This window comes from Dipodomys merriami, unplaced genomic scaffold (genome assembly GCF_024711535.1).
Source record: "Dipodomys merriami isolate MVZ:Mamm:240054 unplaced genomic scaffold, mDipMer1.0.p SCAF_146, whole genome shotgun sequence".
In the NCBI taxonomy this organism is placed as follows: domain Eukaryota; kingdom Metazoa; phylum Chordata; class Mammalia; order Rodentia; family Heteromyidae; genus Dipodomys; species Dipodomys merriami.
In genome coordinates, this window is record NW_027202782.1 from 2,008,174 (window position 1) to 2,021,805 (window position 13,632).

Here is a 13,632-nt window from a genome sequence, read left to right on the forward strand (position 1 = left end):
GGAATCAGGCCTTGCTTTAAGAACCACTACAGAATGGGATGGACTTTAACCCTGGAACTAAACCATGCTCCTTTACCTTCTCCTTACATGCCAACTGCTAATACTTGTAAGTACACTTGGGATATCTAGGCTGACAGTGGTTACAGCTTTTTCTCAGCACTCTGTGTACAGTTTAATAAGAATCCATATCACTATAGTTTGGGTCTTGACTATCCTGCCTGTGTTGAGGGCTTGGTCCCCAGCCTGTGGAGTAGAACCCTTATGAGCTGAGGCCTGGGGAGAGGAGTCTTAGATTATTGAGTGCATGCCTGTGAAAGGGGATGTAGGACTGCAGCCCCTTCCTCTCCCTCTCTTTAGGCTCTGTGGTTGACCATGTATATGTGATTTGCTTGGCCAGGTGCCCTCACTATGGTGTGTTACCTTGCCACAGGGCCAGAGCCAATGGGGCCAGCCAATCATGGAGTGGAATCTCCCACGCTGTGGGATAAAGTAAACCTTTTCTCTTCACAAGTAGTTTTTCTCAGGTATTTCATTATACTGTAGTGATGGAAGCTGCCCAATACATATATGTATATGTAACAGGTGACTCTCTGAGAAATTGTTGTCTTGCCTTTCAAATGTTAATAAAAGAAACGTGGGTCCTATGTTTGGACTTTTGTCATACTGTGGATTTAAGGGATTGGGGCCCAAAAAGGAGACTACACCTATGGAATGCCAAAGAGAGATGGAAGGGAGGCCGTGTGTGTGTGTGTGTGTGTGTGTGTGTGTGTGAGAGAGAGAGAGAGAGAGAGAGAGAGAGAGAGAGAGAGAGAGAGAGAGAGAGACAGAGACAGAGACAGAGAGACAGAGAGACAGAGAGAGAGAGACAGAGAGACAGAGAGATAGACAGAGAGAGAGAGCTTTAGATGACTGATGAGGGAAGAGGAAGACATAGACATACATAAAAAATCAGGGGACATGATATGGGTCTCAAGTGCAGAGCTACTCAAGAGGCTTCCTTGGCACTTGGACTTCTAGCCACAACCCTGGAGGCCCAGAGCCTAATGAAGTCCCTCTGGCTGGCTGGATCCCAGAAAGAGTGGCCAGAAATAGGGGATACCCTTAGCAGTAGGGGAAATGCTGGTCTAGGCAGGAGCCCATTTGGCAGACTCTTGCCAGAATTGCTTACCCAGGGGCAGGAACAGCTGTCCCAAATGTGACAAAGCCCCTTAATTTTCCTATGGCACTAATGGAGGGGATCTTAGCAAATAGCCAATGATACCTGGTTGCCTGGCCTTGTGAAGAGAAAATTGTTTTGAAATAGAATGAATTGAGTTAAATGAATGTGACATTTCTTTTTTCTTTTCTCTTTCTTTTCTTTTCTTTTTTTTTTTTTTTTTTGGTCAGTCATGGGGCTTGAACTCTGGGCCTGGGCTCTGTCCTTGTGCTCTTCAGCTCAAGGTGAGCACTCTATCACTTGAGCCTCAGCACCACTTCCAGTTTTCTAGTGGTTAATCAGAGCTATGAGTCTCACAGATTTTCCTGCCCAGGCTGGCTTTGAACCACGATTCTCAGATCTCAGCCTCCTGAGTAGCTAGAATTACAGGCATGAGCCACTGGCGCCCGGCTGAATGTGGCATTTCTTACATCCAAATGTCCTGAAGGTGTTCACATTCAAGTCCAGCCCAGAGCACGTGCCCCATAAAAGGGCCTTGTTACAAATACACTCAAATTGTGCACATACTCTTAGGTTGCTTTGTATATTTGAGTGTAGGTCCTATAAAAACTAAAAAAGCCAGTGAGGTCCAGTGCCAGTGGTTCATGCCTGTAATTCCAGCTACTCAGGAGGCTGAGATCTGAAGATCGCAGTTCAAAACCAGTCCAGGCAAGAAAGTATATGAGAATCTTTATCCCCAATTAATCACCAAAAAGCCAGAAGCAGAGCTGTGACAAAGCTGAACGTGGTAGAGCACAAAAACTCAAGGATAGTGTTCAGTCCCTCAGTTCAAGTCCTAGGAGTAGCACGCATGCGCATGTGCGCGCGCGCACACACACACACACACACACACACACACACACACACACACACACACACACACACACACACACACCAAATAAACAAAAGTACCCATTTTTGTTGTTCTCCATGCTTGTTGGCTAAGAACAGGGTATAGATTGAGAAAACAGAAGTGAGTTACAGGGATCACTACTGTATGTGGCTTTTCCATGGCATCATCAGTGCCTGTCCAGCATGGACTTCAGTTAGTCACAATTATCACGTTTGGGCTTACCTTTAAGTGGCACCTCTGCGTGTTTCAAGGATGCAGGCCTACTAGATGTGGGGTGTAATCAGGAATGAAGTGGCTATCCCTTGACTAGAATATTTCAAAATTTTAGGAAACAATGCTGCACTCTTTTTCTTTTGATATTTTATTTTTATGTATTTGTTGTTGTTGTAAAGGTGATATACAGAGGGATCACGCAGTTCCCTAAATCAGGTAAAGAGTACATTTCTTTTTGAACAATGTCACCCTTTCCCTTGCTCTCTCCTAGCTTTTTCTTTTGATACCTTATCACTCCAAATAAGCCTCTGAGTCTCTTGGGAACATGCCAAGATTTTTCATCCACACAATGTTAGTCATTGTATTTGCTCTTTCTTGAAATATTTATTAAGGGGCTTTATAGACAGTAGAAAAGTTGGTTGAAAAGCATTGTGGGAAGTGAGGGCCTCCAATTGTCCAGGTTAGGAAATGTAGATTACGTTCAGGAAGTCAATGGACAATTTCAAGAAGGGAAGTGACTTGACCACAGTGATATTCAACAAGGGACACTTCACCACCCAAGTACAAAACTGTTTCCCCCTGGCTAATTTTTAATTGAGTAGTTTCTTAAGAGTTAGGGATGGGACTGAAGTCATGGCTCAGTGGTAGAGCATTTGCTTAGCAATCTTAAGTTCAAATGCCACTATCTAAAAAAAAAAGAGGGGGAAGGCTGGTGATGGTATCACATGTCTATAATTCCAGCTGCTCAAAAGGTAATGAACAGGAGGATTGCTATACAAGGCTAGCTTGAGCAAAAAGTTATCAAGATTCATCTCAACCAACAAGCTAGTATGGTGGCTCATACTTGTCATCCCAGCTATCCAGGAGATGGAAGTAGGAGGATCTCAGTCCAACGACAGCCCCAAGCAAAAAGTTGAGACTCTGTGTGAAAAATGATTTGACAAGCAAAGAGATGGGTGTTTAAGTGATAGGATACTTTCCTAGCAAGCTCAAGAACTCGAGTTTAAACCCCAGTGCCCCAAAAGGCAGAGGGAATGATTGAATATCTACACAGTGCCAGGTCCAATGTTTGAAGAAGTCTTTTCCCAGCATTCAAACAAACTTGTTCTTCCCATCTTCCAGAAGAGGAAGCCAAAGCTGAGATAATTGAGTCATCTACTCAAAATCATAAAACAGGAAGGGTGGAGACCTCTGTCCAACACTTTCTTCCTCCTACATAGGCCACAAGCGACTCCCAATCTAAGAGGTTCTGAGTGGCTGTTGAGGTGTCTGTGGTAAGAGGTAGCTGCAAGGCAGGTGGTTCCAGCTCTTGGGAACATGGGAACCACAGTACAGAAAGCAAAATTCTTTGAAGCAATAAAACTGCTATTTCTACAGGCTTCCATCTGTGCAGAAAAGAATCCTGCAAGATTATTGTCCCCTGGAGACAGGAGAAGCCACTTGATGGGCTAATGCATCTAAGATAAGACCTTAGCTGGTGATAAGTCACATGAGAAAACACTTCCCTATCTCCTGGGAACCTTGCATGCTGGTTCTTCGGGTTGCAGAATGAGCATGTTTGATTAGGACATCTTTAATTTTGGATTCATCAATGTGAGTATTGCATTGAGTTTGTGCTATTTGGCACATTGAGATTACTTTCAATTGAGACTTTTTTTTCCTGGTCCTGGGGCTTGAACTCGGGGACTGGGCATGGTCCTTGAGCTTTTTTTGCTCAAGGCTAGTGCTCTACCACTTGAGCTACAGCTCTGTTTCCAGCTTTTTGGTCGTTAATTGGAGATCAGAGTCTCGTAGACTTTCCTATCCTGTGTTGGCTTCGAATGTGATCCTCAGGTCTAGACTTCCTAAGTAGCTAAGATTACAGGCATGAGGCACTGGCACTTGGCTACAACTGAGTTTTTTTTTTTTAAACCCACTTTCCTACCCACATTCCCCTTCGATCCAAAAACTCGGCATAAGCCTGTGTGGAGACACACAATCCATCCTATTTACAGGGCCAGCTCTGTCCATGAGTTCTGAGTTGCCATCCCCCATTCTGCCCTTTACAACAAAGGAAACTGAAGCTCAGAAGTGTAGAGTTGATACTGGAGTCACTGGCAAAGGCATGTTGAGCCAGGACTAGAACCCCCACCACATAAACTGGCTAATCTTCATCAAAGGGCACAACCAAGCACACTCCTACCCTTGTTCCTCTTAAATAAAGGTCATCATCTTTTTCATACTTTTAATAATAGCAGGAAGTAAATCTGGCCACATAATGTGAGAAAGGTAATAGTCCCAAGTCAGGAAATCCTGTTGTTTAGAATCCCCTGGGAATGGTAACTTTCCCACTCTGACCCCAATGGGATCCTGACCTTTTACATACTTGGCTTCCTTCGGCAACACTGAGACCCGGAAATGTTGGGCCCTGGGCCAAAGTCTGACCTTTGCTTTCTGGTAGTGTTCATTGGGGAAGAAGTGACAGAGGTGACAGAGGGCCACTAGGAGGTTCCTCCACTCCTGGCCTCTGCCCCCTGCAAAAAATGCTGCAGGATGCTCAGAATTCTCCCTGCTTTTGCTCTGAAGTAATAGGTACCTAGACAAGTAAACCATCCTCTCTGGGCTTCTGTGACCTTGCCCATGAAGTCAGATTCAAGACAAGAATTGACACAGGGAAGATGCTAGGAGGCCCCCACCAATGGGTCAGCTCTCTTCTGTAGTGGTATGACAAGAGAAAAAGGACCTTTTATTCCTAGGTCATTCTATTACAAGCCAAAGGTGGAGATGCCTTGGTTATCTTTCGCACAGGGGAAATTTGACCTGTGTCCATTCAAGTAGTTCGTCCTTTTGCTTGTTAGTTTATTCACCAGCTTATTTCTGTATCCTATTGCCTATTATTTTTTTCTTTTTGTGCCAGTACTAGGGCTTGAACTCAGGGTCTGGGTGCTGTCCCTTAATTTTTTCACTCAAAGATAGTGTTCTACCCATTAAGCCACAGGTCTACATCCAACTTTTTGCTAGTAAATGGAAGATAAGAGTTTCACAGATTTTCCTGCCCTGTCTGGCTTTGAACTGGAATCCTCAGATCTCAGCTTCCTGAATAGCTAGCATTACAGGCATGAGCCACTAGTACCCAGCTCCGTGGTCTATTTTATAACAATACTCATTCATCTCCAGGCATAATCATCCTGCTTTTTTCAATGGAACAATTCTACAAGTTGGATGGTTTTAACAATATTCATTCATAGAGTTTTCCATTCTGCTAACACATTGTAGGTGAATGGAAAAACTTTATCTTGAAAGGCCATTTGGATATTTATAACATGGTTTGAGGGTCAAACAAACTTATCCATACAGGCAGATGGTCATGGGTAGCCAATAAGAAACATAGAAGAATCACCTGTGTCTGTCCCATTGTGAACCAAGTGATTTCCAGGGCCTTCCTTATACAGTCCTCTGGCCAGATGTCCCCAGGCCTGTATAGAGCATCAACAAAGTTCCAGGCATGGGTAAATTCTGAGTCTGGAACACAGTCCCACTCAACTCTTAAGGACTTCACAGACCACAGAGTGAGCAACTCTGATAAACAAATCATTCAGGAAATTGCCTAATCATAATGATAAGTCCTTTAAGGGGGTTACTGACTAGGAAGGTGCTAAAGAGGCCTGTACCAGGGAGACTTTGTAAAATCTGGAATGCACGACCCTGTCCTTGATCTGGTAATCTAGGAGCAGGCAAGGGCTCTGTTATCCCGTTTGCTGCAGTCCATCAGTAATCCCATTGTCCTCTTAGCCCCTCTTGGTGTTGAACTTCCAGCTTTTACTTTATTTCCTCACTTTTTCTTCCATGGTGCCAAAACTAACCTGCATTTAAGGGTTGTATTTGTGATCTTCCCTTGAGGGGGCAGATGGCTCCTTCCAAGACCATGATTTCCAGCCACTTCTTCTAGTCCAGCCGCTTCTTTCGATGGCCCATCAGGTTCCAGATTCTCTGCTATGGAGCTCATAGACCCCCCCCCCATATTCACACTTCTCCCTAACATATCCTGTCCTCATTCCTGTCACACAGTACATACCTAGATGACAAGACCCAGTGCCCATCCCAGGAACTCACAGACATGTGTAAAGCCAGGGTTGGAGAATGGTACTGTCACTTGCTGAAGATTTGCACAACTCTAGAGGACCCCAGAAGGATACCCATCTCAACCAGGGAGTCAGAACAAGCTCCCTAGAAGAGAGAATGGCTGCGCTGAGAGGAATGGAGTACACAGCATTCCAGGGGAGGAGAGTGGAGGTAGAGTCTCATGGTCCTTCTGGGAACAAAAGGCAGCTGAAAAGCAGAGGAGCAGGGACATTCAAGATGGCTTCCTGGAAGAAGTGGTACATGAAGAGAGATGAATGGAAGAAAGATAGGTTAGCTAAACACTGGTGGCTCACACCTATAATCTTAGCTTATTCAGGATACTGAAATCCGAATACTGTGGTTCAAAGCCAGCCAGGTCAAGAAACTCTATGAGACTCTTATCATCAATTAACCTCCAGAAAATTGGAAATGTGGAAGTGGAGCTGTGGCTCAAGGTGGTAGAGTACTAGGATAGCACACAGGCCCTGAGCTCAAGTCCCACAACCAAGAAAAAAAAGAAAAGAAAGAAGGTTACCAGAGAAAGGGAAAAATATGAATTATTAATGCTGTATAATAGATTGCCACAAAGTGTAGGGATTTGAGGCAGTAATGATCATTTACCACCTCTCGTGGTGTCCATGTGTGAGAACCAGAGGAGCCTGGCTGCCTGTCCTGGCTTGAGGTATCTCAAACGATTCCATTCATCCATCTGTTGGCAGAACTCTCTGGAGCTTGAAGTGGTAGAACTTCAACTTGGAGCAAAAACAAAAACAAAACAAAAAACAACTAAAGGAAGGTACCGAGGCCTTAAGTTCAAGCCCAAGTCCAGCACTAATAAAATAAAAATAAGGTAAGAGAGGTAAAGACCCGACTGGGCTAGGATGGGGTAAGAAGAATGAGAAAGAGGTACAAAGCAGGTGGGGCACAGGCAGTGCAGGCCACATTGGTCAGCACAGGGACTAACCCAGAGATGCTCTGCCTGTCCCCATCACCCTGGTCTGGACATGAGAATCCTAGGGCAGGGGCTGCCCAGCCCCAGGTGCAAAGAATTAGGAGGAGGAAGAGCTTTTTCTCCATTGAAGTCACCAACCCAGGGAGACAAAAGCCACACATGACCCCATGGAAATAGCAACCTAATTTCCAGGGTCTTGGGCTTGTATTGATTTTCCAGGGCTCCTATCACCAATTATCATCAATAAGGTATCTGAGAACCACAAGAACATGTTCTTTTGAAAACTTTGGGAGGCCAGAATCTGACATCAAGGTGTTACAAGGTTGGCTCCTTTTGAGGGACCAGCAGTAGCTGGGAAGGAAACTGAGCCAGGTCTTTCTCCTGTTGAATATGGCTACTGGCCCTCTTCTGACCCCCAGCCTGCTCACCTATCAATCCAATCTTGGCCTCCATTGTCACATGTGTCCTCCTTAGGGCTGTGTCCAAACTTCCATCTCTCCTAAGGATGCCAGCTGTGAGATTAACATAGGATCCACCCAAACCTAGAATGACCTTGTATCTATTTTATTCCACCTCCCAAGACTTTATTTCCAAGCAGAGCCACATGCTTAAGCTGGACATGTTTTAGGGAGATACACTTCCACCCACGGCAGCAGCAAAGGAGTATTCTAATGAAGGGTTTGTTACATCGTTGGAATTGGAAGGGAGACAAATATTTTAAAATTCACATTTCATGCATCTGCTTTTAAAAGCATGAACAGGATGAACAAAGTGTGTTTCAGCGAAAGTGAAAAATCAATAAAATCAGTACAATAGTCCCCTCTATCCATGGGGGATACATTCTAAGTGGAGTAATACCAAACCTTTCAGGTATCATGTCTTAATGTATAAATTAGTCAGCGATGAGCAATCATAACTAATATTAAGATAGAACAATTATAATGGCAGGCTGTAGCAAAACCTATGTGGATGCAGTCTCTCTCCAAAGAGTCAAGACAATATTTTCAAATCACAGGTAACCTTGGGCAAACAGAAAGGTAAGAAAGGGGTGGATAACTGTGATTCCATCCGGTGTCACAAGCTGACTGGGGGAAGAAACAACATGAATGGGGTGAAGGAAGATTCAGGTAAAGGAAGAGTGATGTAATCTCACAGTCTCAGAGATGGATCAAACAAGAGAGGGAAGACAGTGACACTCCTCAGGCTCCTGGGAGTCTGCTGCTAGACTTCAGAGCCCTTGAATATTTGTAATAACTAGCAGAAACAAAGTACTCTCTCTAGGGGTGGATGTTGTGGTAAGAATGATATATAGCCCAATGGATGGGGAGTCTGGTCCATCCACTCCTCCCCCCACCCCCCAACACACACACACTGTTACTCAGGCACACTTTGATCTTCTTCAAGAAAATGGTGCCTGCCCATAATCCCAGTTACTTGAAAGTGATGTTAGGAGGATCATAGGTAGAGGCCTACTAGAGCAAAAGTTTGCAAAAGCCTAATTTCAATAAATAAGCTAGACATGGTGGTCGAGGTCTGTAATTCTAGCTATGCAGGGATTATTTCCATCTGAGCCCAGCTCAGGAAAAAGTCTTGGACTCTATCTGAAAAATAAAGCAAAAAGAGCCAGGTGTGTGGTTCAAGTGGTAGAATACATGTTAGCAAGCTGAAGTTCTGATTTCAACACTCTAGTACTTCTGAAAGAGAGAGTGAGAGAATAAATGCCAACATTGTGGTAAGTTGGAAGGGGCTTTCAAGTCCAGGAGTGGCCTATAGGCTTTCTCTCACACTACTCGACTATAGGTCATTGCTACATATCCCTGTGTGGAGAAGTTCCCATTTCCCAGGCTCAAAGAATTGTAATCCATTAGTTATGTCTGTCTCTTGTACAGGAAATATACAGGTGTCTGTATATTTGCTATTCTACACCCAGCACTGCTATTCTAGATCCGGCACAACCATTGTGTTTTGAGAAACACAATGGAGAAACTGAAACCGAAACAATGTATCTGAGCCTTACACCAGAGCTAGGAGTAGCAAGCAGGAACACTTCCCACCTATGTCTCCCCCCCCCCCCCAAGCCAGCACACTGCCAACTAGATCTTCTTTCTCCATTTCCCACATCAGCAAGTGTCAACTATATTCACGCTGATGTCTGGACTGTCCTCAGTAGCTCCTCTTCCACCCCTTACACATGCGCCCACCATTCTGTTCATTGTCTCTCAGCCCCAGTCTTCCTTCCAGCCATGTACTTTCCCCCCTTTCCTGTCCTTCTTAGTGCAGGAGTCTCAACAGGTAGGACTCTAGTCCCCTGGAGACATTGAGTAATAGCTGGAGACTTTTTTGGTTGTCATAAGTTTTGGGGGATTGTACTGGCATCTAGTGGGTAAATAGGAATGCACTAAACAGCCTACAATGCATAAAGCAGCCCCACAGCAAAGACATATCAACAATACCAAGGCTGAAAAACCCTGCTTCAGTCCAGGCCACCATCCTGCCTGGTTAAGACCTCCTAACCATCATCCTGACTCCATCTTGTCCTTATATTCATTCTCTTACCAGAAGCCAGAATAATCTTTTTTCCTCCTATGTTGATTTTGTTTATTTGTTTGTTTTGTGATTGAGTTTCCTTATGTAGATCAGTTTGGCATGAAACTCCCTATCCCCTAGCCTTCATCTCCCGAGTGCTGAGATTATAATCATGTTCCACCCTGTCTGGCAAAATCCTGAATAACTGTGTGTGTGTGTGTGTGTGTGTGTGTGTGTGTGTGTGTGTGTGTGTGTGTGTGTGTGTGTGTGTGTGTGTGTGTACCCATCCTAGGGCTTGAACTCAGGGCCTGTACACTTGTGGCTCTACCACTTGAGCTACAGCTCCACTCTCACATTTTTGGTGGTTAACTGGAGATAAAAGTCTCAAAAACTTTTCCTGTCCAGGCTGGCTTCAACCAACCATCCTAAATTCTCAGCCTCCTGAGTAGCTAGGATTACAGGCATAAGCCACAAATGCCCAGAAAAATCCTGGATAATCTTAAAACAGAAATCCTAATGCCTGTGCTTGCAAACAGGCATGAGCTCCTCACATAGCCCAGGAAGATCTTACATGGTGTAGCTCTGCCTTTCTATCTACCTGTGTCCTTCTGTGTCAGCTCCATCTTTATGGTCACACTTAATGGTTTGGGGCTCCTGTCTCAGGGCCTTTGAACCAGGCTTCTCCTTGTGTGGGACATACTCTCCATTCAAACTCTTCCTCCTGACTCCTACTCATCTTAATGATCATGTTGCTTCCTTAGGTCGAAGACTTTATCTAGATATTCTGAACAGGTCAAATCCTCTTACACCTCCTATAGTTTGGCTCCATAACATCCCTCAAAGGATGTTTTATGTTAAAGGAATGGTATCCAGAGCGGCATTATTAGGATCTGTGGTGCCTTTAAGAGGTAGTACCTTATGGGAGGTCTTTAGATCATTGGCAGAGTGTCCTTTTAACCCTGGTCCCTACTCCTTTTGCTTCTTGACTCTTGGGGTAAATCACTTTTTTTCTTCCCCACCTGCTCCCACCACAATGTGCTCCCTTGCCACAGTAATGGATTAGAAGCCCCCAACTGTGAGCCCAAGCAGATCTTTTCTCTTTGTAAGTTGATTAAGGCAATTGCCTCCTTCATAGCCTATATTTTCATCTGTAGTGACATATAAATTAGATTGTTTCATTATGAGTGCTCCTAGGGCAACGTAAGTCTCATGTAAGGAGGAGAAATATCTTTCTGATCAATGCAATTTCTGTGTCTAATATGATTAGTTCTCAATAAATAATTGCTGAATAAATGAGCAACCTCAGGTCTCTCAACTTTGGCCCTATATTCTATTAGGTCTCTCCCTATTCTTCTCTATTTCTGCCCTCCATGCTTTTCTTTCCCCCGTTCTTTCTTCATTAACTGTCATCTTATGCAGCAAATGGCCACATGTATTTATTGTGCTGATTAAATGTCGTTCTTTGTTCTGTGAAACAAATTCAGTTGATTTTTTTCTTATTTGCATATCCTTCTAATGATGTTGCCAGGAATGAAAAACAGTCAAATATAATGAGCTGTCTATGCTGGATGGACGCCTGGCTCTGCCTGAAGGCAGGCACTGGACCAGGTGGCCTTGCACTGGGAGTCAAAGTCAGTGGCCAATAATAATTCAGCCTTGGCCCAAGGGCAATGCAAATCCTGGCTCCAGGTTAATGAAAGCTGCTAGATCTCTGGCTCTGTCCAGAGATGGCACCTTCTCAGTCTGCAGGTCTCTGTCAAATGTCCTCTCCTCAGAGATGCCCTCCCAAGCCACCCCAAAACCAAGAGCCCAACTCAGGAAGTAGAGTGCCGACTTGGGAAGAGGTAGGGTCCATGAGTGAGTACACTCTAGAATCTCCAGTCTGAATCCTTTTTGTCACAGGAGAGAAGTCACTGTCCCTGTGGGGGTAAGTCATTCTTCATGACATGTCATGTTACTTACAGTTGAAATATGGCAACTTGTGTCTTCCTTATCACATGCATTAGTCAGCGAGAGTGGCCACTCAAAGGCAACACAGAATGGGAGATTTCAATAATAGGCATTCATTGTCTCACAGCTCTTGGATGGGAAGCTGAGAACAAGGTGTCAGCTAGGGGTGGTTCCTTTAGAGAGGTGTGAGATAAGGATCTGTCCTGGACCTCCTTCTTTGGCTGGCAGATGACCACCTTCTCCCTGGATCTTCACATGGTCTTCCCTGTGTGTGTGTGTGTGTGTGTGTGTGTGTGTGTGTGTGTGTGTGTGTGTGTGTGTGTGTGTTTCCACATTGTCTCTTGTATTTAATTAGGACCCACTATTATAACCTCAGTGAAATGAAATTCTTTGTCTATAGAAAACATTTCCAAATAGTCACATCCTGAGGTATTAGAGGCCAGGACTTCGTCATATAAATAGGGATTGGGAAGACACCATTCAGCAATAACATCATAATTAGTTATTTTCCACCAACCAAAGATGGCTACTGGGCTTGGAGAGAAGTGAGGCCATGGAAGCCAGTCCTTCTTCGGTCACCCCAACAGAGATGACTAGAAGAGAACTCTATGACCAGCCACCCACCCAAGGCTACAGAAGGTAGGAGTGGACATTCTCTCCTTACATGTCATCAACAGAAGAAAACATGCCAAGAATGATAAAACAACAACAATGACCATGATAACAGTGATCCCTGTAGTCAACACTGCATAGGCCCTGTGCTGGGCCTCACATCTCCAGTGGTGCTAGGAAAGAGGGCTGCTCCTTACCCAGATAGAGAGGCTGAGCTTGGACCCAGTCATCATGTGGCCAGGGTCCCAATGGCTGGCATGGCAGCCTGCCAGGTGCATCTCCTGCTTCTTCTCAAGAGAGAAATCAAAGCAGCAGAGTGCCAGGGCCCCAGCCTCCCTGTAGCAGTCTCAGGACCTGCCTCTACTTCCCGACTACAGCAGAGCACTTCCAGGGCTGCTGGGTGAGCAGGGCCTGAATAGGGCAGGACTCCTCCGGCCAACTGAAAGCTTCCCTGAGGGCTCATTCTTGCTTTGGGTCTCCACCATTACCATATTGTTATTGACATGGCAGTCCGAGATTCTCTGGCCTGCTCCCTAACTCTACATTTGATTTTTCACAAAATGTTTCCACCCACCCCTACCTCATTTAAAAAAAAATTTGCTAACTCTGTCTTAGTGTCTGCTTCTGAAGGACCTGACTGGCCTTGCTGGAGGCAGCAGACTAGCAATGGAACCAAGACTTCACTTTAGGGATGGATGATGTGGCACTGCTCTGCCAATTGTGGCTCAGTTTCCAAGGTATAAGCTATTGTTGCATGTTTTGTTTTGTTTTGTTTATTTAAGCAGGGTCTTGCCCACGCTAACCTTGAACTTCCTCCTTCCTCAGACTCGCCCCTTAGTGCTGGGAATATAGGCATATACCACCTCACCCAGCCGTGAGAGGTTTGAGAACAAGATAATGAGCTGAGACCCATGAGCCTGATGTGAGGGAGCAGCATGTAACTCAAGCACCCAGAACCAGAGGCCAGGAAGGGTTGAGGGCTTTGTCCAGTGTCACTAACTACTTGAACACAGAACCAAGGCTAGAGTCCCAGGACACTGATTCCTCCCAAGTTTAAACCAAACCTCCCCAACCAAACCAAACCCAAGAGCTGCAGCCCTGAGTGTATCTGAGAGGTAATTGAAGGAGCCAAAGGAGGTTCACTGAGCAGAAGCTAGAGGAGGCTCTCTCCCATGTACTTGTGTTAGAGTACCACCATGTGTCCCCAGGCAAAACACCAAGATGCATAAA